The following is a 9062-nucleotide window of genomic DNA, read 5'->3' as shown; positions in this document are numbered from 1 at the left end:
GATTATTGAAAGCCTTTCGTTATAAGCCCTGCTTGCTTTATGCAGCAGGCAACAGGATGCCTGTGTAACGTGAGAAGGAACATTGCTACTGAAACCAGGCTGTGACATCTAGCCTTCTACCAAGCCACAAGGCCTAAGGGTTTAAAGCCTCCTGGAAACCTGCTTCAAAAGATCCTGAGTTTGCCTTGAGAAAGGAAATTGGTCCTTGTACCATAAAGCATTAACAGATGGGATATGCTGATGTATAATGTACCACTGATGTCAGCCAGTCGGTCTTAGACTCGAGAGAGAGCAGTCGGAATCATGCCTGGGAGCAACATGCCAACCCTGTAACCTGTTTAGATGTAGTGCTAATAAACAAGTGTCAAGCAGATACCAGAGTATGTCTACAGCCTGTCTACTAACCAAGTTCCATGCCATGGTGGCAGCGGTGGAGACATCGATGTGAAAAGACGTATCAGTGTTAACAAAGGAACCACAGAGTGAAGAAACCTTTGAAAGTAGGTCAAAGGAACTTTGGCGGAAGGAAGCAGCACACTGGAGACAACTAGCTTGTGGGCCCGCAGAGAGGCCAGCAGCGGGAGTTATGGAAGCGCCATTTTCTCCGCTACCGAGCAGTGTCAGGTCTTCACGATAAAGAGACAGAGCTCCAAGTCAGTACCTTTCTTTATGCAGTAGGTCCAGTGGCAGACGACGTTCTCCTAAGGCAGGGTGTGGAGGAGTCCATCGCAGACTCTGATTCCAGTATTAAATCCTTTGACACCTATTTTAACCCAGAGTGAAATTTAGTAATTGAACGAGTACGTCTTAACCAGCACCCATGACAACCTGGGGAATCGATTGAGTTATTCCTAACGGCCCCACCCCTATGAAAGCCCGCTAAGCAAGTCGAGAGGGTGGGAAACTCTAAACGCCGGCAGCCATTTTGAGATGCTTGTGTTGTGTGGCGCGAAAACCCGGTGTAGACGTCAAGACTGTCCAGCAGGGGGCGCAGAACGCTTCCGACGCGGCAACACTGGACACTTCAATCACTTCTGCAAATCCAGAAATTTCAATCAAAGCGGCAGGCCAGAAAATGTTTATGAAACACATTCCCGCCAAGAAATGGAGAGCCCAGAAACAGATGGTCCTGCAGAGTAACCCAGGGGATGTTAATGGGTCTTAATCCAGACCACTGGTCAATTACGGGGCAATTTCAAGGTTTCAATGCTCCTTTTCAATTTGGTACAGGAGCTGTTATTAACGAATTCGCAGATGACCTCGACTGGCTTCAGCCGATGACCCTTCATCCATCAGACACCAAGTTCCAAGGTCCAGGCGGCACTGACCTTCCAATCAGAGGCAGGATTATTGCCCCTCTCTCTGCTACAAGGGGCAACAGGTCACTGATTTTCTCTGTTCTCTTCGCAATCAATGTCCATCCTTATTGAGTCAGTGACGTTGCCACGATTCTTGGAGACTTACAAACACCAGGTGACGGCCGCTATTTGAATGACTCACTGCCTTTCAGGCAACAATATGTTTTACCTTTTATTTGGAAGAAGTAAAAATTCAGCCTTCAGGAGCTGGGGAAGTTTATACACCCAGCAGTGAACTCCTTTCTCTCACTGAGACACCAGGCACAGCAGACCCAGGGCAGACACTGTAGTTATGACTCTCTCAGTATGTCTACAGCCTGCTGACTAACCGAGTCCTACACCCTAGAGTCTGAGGTAGGAGCACATGTCTCAGGACAGTCCTCTGGCTACAAGCATGATCAAGGCCGTCTACTCTCCATGCTGCACAGCTCTTATTCTGAAGAAAGTCCACGAAATCCAGTCCTCGGCTATCCGGACTGGCCTGACCTTCAGCTCCCTGAGTGGAAAAGCCCCTCTCACTGGGTCCTTGAACTGTTAACATTTCTGTGTGGTTTAAATAGTCATGGAAGTGAAGCTCCTCTCTCTCACTGTACTGACCCTCCGACAGTGCGGCGCTCCCTCAGTACTGACCCTCCGACAGTGCGGCGCTCCCTCAGTACTGAACCTCCGACAGTGCGGCGCTCCCTCAGTACTGACCCTCCGACAGTGCGGCGCTCCCTCAGTACTGACCCTCCGACAGTGCGGCACTCCCTCAGTACTGACCCTCCGACAGTGCGGCGCTCCCTCAGCACTGACCCTCCGACAGTGCGGCGCTCCCTCAGCACTGATTCTCCGACAGTGCCGCTTTCCCCCAGTATTGACGCTCTGACAGTGCGGCGCTCCCTCAGCACTGACAGTCCAACAGTGCGGCGCTCCCTCAGTACTGCCCCTCCAACAGTGCGGCGCTCCCTCAGCACTGACCCTCCGACAGTGTGGCGCTCCCTCAGCACTGACCCTCCGACAGTGCCGCACTCCCTAATATTGACCCTCTGACAGTGCGGCGCTCCCTCAGTACTGCCCCCTCCGACAGTGCAGCGCTCCCTCAGCACTGACCCTCCGACAGTGTGGCACTCCCTCAGCACTGACCCTCCGACAGTGCGGCGCTCCCTCAGTACTGACCCTCCAACAATGTAATGTGGCACTCCTCAGTACTGACCCTCTGACAGTGCGGCACTCCCTCAGTACTGACCCTCCGACAGTGCAGCGCTCCCTCAGTACTGACCCTCCGACAGTGCGGCGATCCCTCAGCACTGACCGTCCGACAGCGCGGCAATCCCTCAGCACTGACCCTCCGACAGTGCGGCTCACCCTCAGTACTGACCCTTTCGGTGCGGCACTCCCTCAGTACTGACCCTCCGACAGTGCGGTGCTCCCTCAGCACTGACCCTCCGACAGTACGGCGTTCCCTCAGCACTGACCCTCCGACAGTGCGGCGCTCCCTCAGCACTGACCCTCCGACAGTGCGGCGCTCCCTCAGCACTGACCCACCGACAGTGCGGCGCTCCCCCAGCACTGACCCTCCCACAGTGCGGCACTCCCTCAGTACTGACCCTCCGACAGTGCGGCGCTCCCCCAGCACTGACCCTCCCACAGTGCGGCACTCCCTCAGTACTGACCCTCCGACAGTGCGGCGCTCCCTCAGCACTGACCCTCCGACAGTACAGCACTCCCTCAGCACTGACCCTCCGACAGTGCGGCGCTCCCTCAGCACTGACCCACCGACAGTGCGGCGCTCCCTCAGCACTGACCCACCGACAGTACAGCACTCCCTCAGCACTGACCCTCCGACAGTGCGGCACTCCCTCAGCACTGACACTGACAGTACAGCACTCCCTCAGCACTGACACTGACAGTACAGCACTCCCTCAGCACTGACCCCCTGACAGTGCGGCGCTCCCTCAGCACTGACACTGACAGTACAGCACTCCCTCAGCACTGACACTGACAGTACAGCACTCCCTCAGCACTGACCCCCTGACAGTGCGGCACTCCCTCAGCACTGACACTGACAGTACAGCACTCCCTCAGCACTGACCCCCTGACAGCGCGGCGCTCCCTCAGCACTGACCCCCTGACAGTGCGGCACTCCCTCAGCACTGACCCTCCGACAGTGCGGCACTCCCTCAGCACTGACCCCCTGACAGTGCGGCGCTCCCTCAGTATTAATACCAGGTAATGTTGGCTGTGTTGTGGGTTTATTTATCCAAACCCATAACCTTTTGCCTTGAGTGGAGAGTGTGCACCCAATCCAGGCGACAGTTAACAAATCCCCTCTGGAAAATCGGGGAACAGTCATTGACGAACAATAGCATTGGCATTGAAGAAAGATCCATACACAGGCGGGGCTGTGGGAGTGATGGTCACTGTCTGCTTTATTAATACTGACGACCCAAACTGGATACACACCCCGTGCGATACAATCCAGGGCTGATGTCACTCTTCATTCATTCCAATTTTCCATTCTATATACAAAAAGCTGTAATAATTTATCATTGAGATATATACAGGGTGACAGAGAGGCAAGCGGGTGACTATTTAACAAGTGCAGTGTGCCTGTGTGTTTCAACATTTATATATATTAACGGAAGTGTTGTAGAATCTCTACACAGGAAGCCTCTGTTTTGAACGGGAGAGAACGCCACAATGGATGGGAATGAGTTTGGTTGTCGCGCACACTTCATGCTGTTGGTACAGACACAGAGGGAGAACCCATTCGACCGACTAACGCTAAATTCCACAACCTTGGAAACACCGCCTCCTGCTGGAGTGTGGACGGAAATATCGCCATCCCCACATCTGAAAGGTGAAGCGAGCTGCGTGCCTGGATTCCACAGGGTGCCCGTCGCCCTCTGTACCTCAGCCCACTGGTGCCTTCATCAGGCACGAGGCAATTTAACTGCTGAAGGCATCACAGCCGCACCATGACCCGGCCCTCAGGAGATGTTTGCACAAACACACACAGGTGTGCGCGCGCACACACACACACAGACACACACACACACAAACACAGGCGCGCGTGCACACAAACGTGCACAAACGCACACGCAAACACACAGGCGCATGCACAGATGCGTGCACGGACCAACACACAAATGCACACAGACACATGTACAAACAAACACACGTGTGCACAGGTGCACAAACACACACAGGCGCGCACACAAACAAGTGCACAGACACACATAAAGCACACACACGTGCACAGACACACACGTGCACAGACACACACGTGCACACACACACGTGCACACACACACAAAACACACACACACGTGCATACACACACAAAACACACACACACGTGCACACACACGCAAAACACACACACGTGCACACACACGCAAAACACACACACACGTGCACACACACGCAAAACACACACACGTGCACACACACGCAAAACACACACACACGTGCACACACATGCAAAACACACACACACGTGCACACACACACAAAACACACACACACGTGCACACACACACAAAACACACACACACGTGCACACACACACAAAACACACACACGTGCACACACACACAAAACACACACACACAAAACACACACACACACGTGCACACACACGCAAAACACACACACACGTGCACACACACACAAAACACACACACGTGCACACACACACAAAACACACACGTGCACACACACACAAAACACACACACACGTGCACACACAAAACACACACACGTGCACACACACAGAAAACACACACACACACACGTGCACACACACACACGTGCACAGACGCAGACACAAACACTTTCCAGTAGGAAAGATGGACAGTGATCAAGAGCCAGCAACTCAGGGGGATTCTTGCCCGAGCCCCACAAACATCAATAAAGGAAGAAAAATTCCCATCTCTCCAGCTCCTGTCACCCCCTCGGGACGTCCCAGAGGGTTTCACATGCAATGAAGGACTTTTTTTTGAAGTGTGGTCACTGTTGCAATGTAGGAAACTCAGCAGCCCATTGACGCACAGCAAGATCCCACAAACAACAATGTGATAATGACCCAGATCATCTGTTTTTAGTGATGTTGGTTGAGGGATAAATATTGGCCCCAGGACACCGGGGAGAACTCCCCCCTGCTCTTCTTCCAATAGTGGCCGTGGGATCTTTTACCCCCACCCGAGAGGGCAGACGGGGCCTCGGTTTAATGTCTCATCCTGAAAGACGGCACCTCCGACAGTGCGGCACTCCCTCAGCACTGACCGTCCGACAGTGCGGCACTCCCTCAGCACTGACCCTTCCACAGTGCGGTGCTCCCTCAGCACTGACCCTCCGACAGTGCGGCGCTCCCTCAGTACTGACCCTCCGACAGTGCGGCACTCCCTCAGTACTGACCCTCCAACAGTGCAGCGCTTCCTCAGCACTGACTCTCCGACAGTGCGGCGCTCCCTCAGCACTGACTCTCTGACAGTGTGACACTCCCTCAGTACTGACCCTCCGTCAGTGCGGCACTCCCTCAGTACTGACCCTCCGACAGGGCGGCGCTCCCTTAGTACTGACCCTCCGACAGTGCGGCACTCCCTCAGCACTGACCCTCCGACAGTGCGGCGCTCCCTCAGTACTGACCCTCCGACAGTGCGGCGCTCCCTCAGTACTGACCCTCCGACAGTGCAGCGTTCTCTTAGTTCTGACCCTCCGACAGTGCGGCGCTCCCTCAGCACTGACCCTCCGACAGTGCAGCGCTCCCTCAGTACTGAACTTCCAACTGTGCAGCGCTCCCTCAGCACTGCCCCTCCGACAGTGCGGCGCTCCCTTAGCACTGACCCTCCGACAGTGCGGCGCTCCCTCAGTACTGACCCTCCGACAGTGCGGCACTCCCTCAGCACTGACCCTCCGACAGTGCGGCACTCCCTCAGTACCGACCCTCCGACAGTGCGGCACTCCCTCAGTACTGACCCTCTGACAGTGCGGCACTCCCCCAGTACTGACCCTCCGACAGTGCGGCACTCCCTCAGTACTGACCCTCAGACAGTGCGGCGCTCCGTCAGCACTGACCCTCCGACAGTGCAGCACTCCCTCAGCACTGACCCTCCGACAGTGCGGCGCTCCCTCAACACTGACCCTCCGACAGTTCAGCGCTCCCTCAGCACTGACCCTCTGACAGTGCGGCACTCCCTCAGTACTGACCCTCCGACAGTGCAGCGCTCCCTCAGCACTGCCCCTCCGACAGTGCGGCGCTCCCTCAGCACTGACCCTCTGACAGTGCGGCACTCCCACAGTAGTGACCCTCCAACAGTGCGGCGCTCCCTCAGTACTGACCCTCCGACAGTGCAGCACTCCCTCAGCACTGACCCTCCGACAGTGCGGCACTCCCTCAGTACTGACCCTCCGACAGTGCGGCACTCCCTCAATACTGACCCTCTGACAGTGCGGCACTCCCTCAGTACTGACCCTCCGACAGTGCGGCACTCCCTCAGCACTGACCCTCCGACAGTGTCGCGCTCCCTTGTTATTAGTACTAGAAGTGTTGGCCTGGATTATGGGACTGGAGCCCACATACTTATGATTTTGAGATGATTGTGAGAGTGCTATCCACTGGTCCACAGTTAATAATGTAAATCACAGGCCCTTTCTCAAACACAGTGCTGTTGGGTGAGAGGGGTGGCGGGTGAGGTTAGTTCCAGGATTTTGACCCAGCGACAGTGAAGGAACGGCCGATATATTTCCAAGTCAGGATGGTGAGTGACTTGGAGGGGAACTTCCAGGTGGTGGTGTTCCCATCTATCTGCTGCCCTTGTCCTTCTAGATGGTAGTGGTTGTGGGTTTGGAAGGTGCTGTCTAAGGAGCCTTGGTGAGTTCCTGTAGTGCATCTTGTAGATGGTACACACACTGCTGCTACTGTGTGTCGGTGGTGGAGGGAGTGAATGTTTGTGGAAGTGGTGCCAATCAAGCGGGGCTGCTTTGCCCTGGATGGTGTCGAGCTTCTTGAGTGTTATGGGAGCTGCACTCATCCAGGCAAGTGGAGAGTATTCCATCACACTCCTGACTTGTGCCTTGTAGATGGTGGACAGGCTTTCGGGAGTCAGGAGGTGAGTTATTCACTGCAGGATTCCCAGCCTCTGACCTGCTCTTGTAGCCACAGTGTTTATATGGCTGGTCCAGTTCAGTTTCTGGTCAATGGTAACCCCCAGGATGTTGATAGTGGGGGATTCAGTGATGGTAATACCATTGAACATCAAGGGGCGATGGTTGTATTCTATCTTGTGGGAGATGGTCATTGCCTGGCACTTGTGTGGAGTGACTTGCCACTTGTCAGCCCAAGCCTGGATATTGTCCAGGTCTTGCTGCATTTGGACATGGACTGCTTCAGTATCTGAGGAGTTGCGAATGGTGCTGAACATTGTGCAATCATCAGCGAACATCCCCACTTCTGACCTTATGATGGAAGGAAGGTCATTGATGAAGTAGCTGAAGGCGGTTGGGCCGAGGACACTACCCTGAGGAACTCCTGCAGTGATGTCCTGAAGCTGAGATGATTGACCTCCAACAACCACAACCATCTTCCTTTGTGCTGGGTATGACTCCAACCAGTGGAGAGTTTTCCCCCTGATTCCCATTGACTCCAGTTTTGCTGGGGCTCCTTGATGCCACACTCGGTCAAATGCTGCCTTGATGTCAAGGGCAGTCACTCTCACCTCACCTCGGGAGTTCAGCTCTTTTGTCCATGTTTGAACCAAGGCTGTAATGAGGTCAGGAGCTGAGTGGCCCTGGCGGAACCCAAACTGGGCATCAGTGAGCAGGTTAATGCTAAGCAAGTGCCGCTTGATAGCACTGTCAACAACACTTTCATGTTACATATTTCTCCTATTATCCATCAACCATTCCCAACTGTAATGCATCTTGTGTACACACAACACACTCACCCACACACATTTTGTGTACTCGCTTGCGCCCCCGCCTGCCAGCACATACTCACACACCCACACTCACATGCAGCCACACTTGCTCCCCTCTCACACACTCACTCTCGTGCTTCCAAGCGCACACACTCACTCTCACAAGCGCAACCACACTGGGTTACTGTTGCACGCACTCTCTCACTCTCACATACGCACACACGCTCTCTCACTCTCATGCATGCACACATACTTGCTAACTCTGACACACACGCACACTCTCGCTCACTCTCACACATTCACTCACTCACACGTACACACACACCCGTTCACTCTCACATGGCACACACATTTGCTCACTCTCGTGCATGCACACACACACACACTCATTCACTCTCACAGGCACACACACTCATTCACACACACTCGCCCTCTATTGAGCACAAACACACACTCATTCACTCTCACAGGCGCACACACTCATTCACACACACTCGCCCTCTATTGAGCACACACACACACTCATTCACTCTCACAGGCGCACAAACTCGCTACTCTCATGCACACACTCTCTCACACACAATTGACCGCTCTCGCGTGCACACACTCGCTCAGTCTTATGCATGCACATTCGCTCACTCTCGTGCACGCACACTCGCTCACTCTCATGTGCGTGCATACTCACTCTCACGTGCACACACTCGCTCACTCTCACATGCACATATACTCACACTCTCACACGCACACACTCGCTCACTCTCACATGCACATATACTCACACTCTCGCACACACACACTCACT

The sequence above is a fragment of the Cetorhinus maximus genome, unplaced genomic scaffold, assembly GCF_964194155.1.
Source record: "Cetorhinus maximus unplaced genomic scaffold, sCetMax3.hap1.1 HAP1_SCAFFOLD_3135, whole genome shotgun sequence".
Classification (NCBI taxonomy): domain Eukaryota; kingdom Metazoa; phylum Chordata; class Chondrichthyes; order Lamniformes; family Cetorhinidae; genus Cetorhinus; species Cetorhinus maximus.
Note: the sequence above shows the minus strand (reverse complement) of the source record.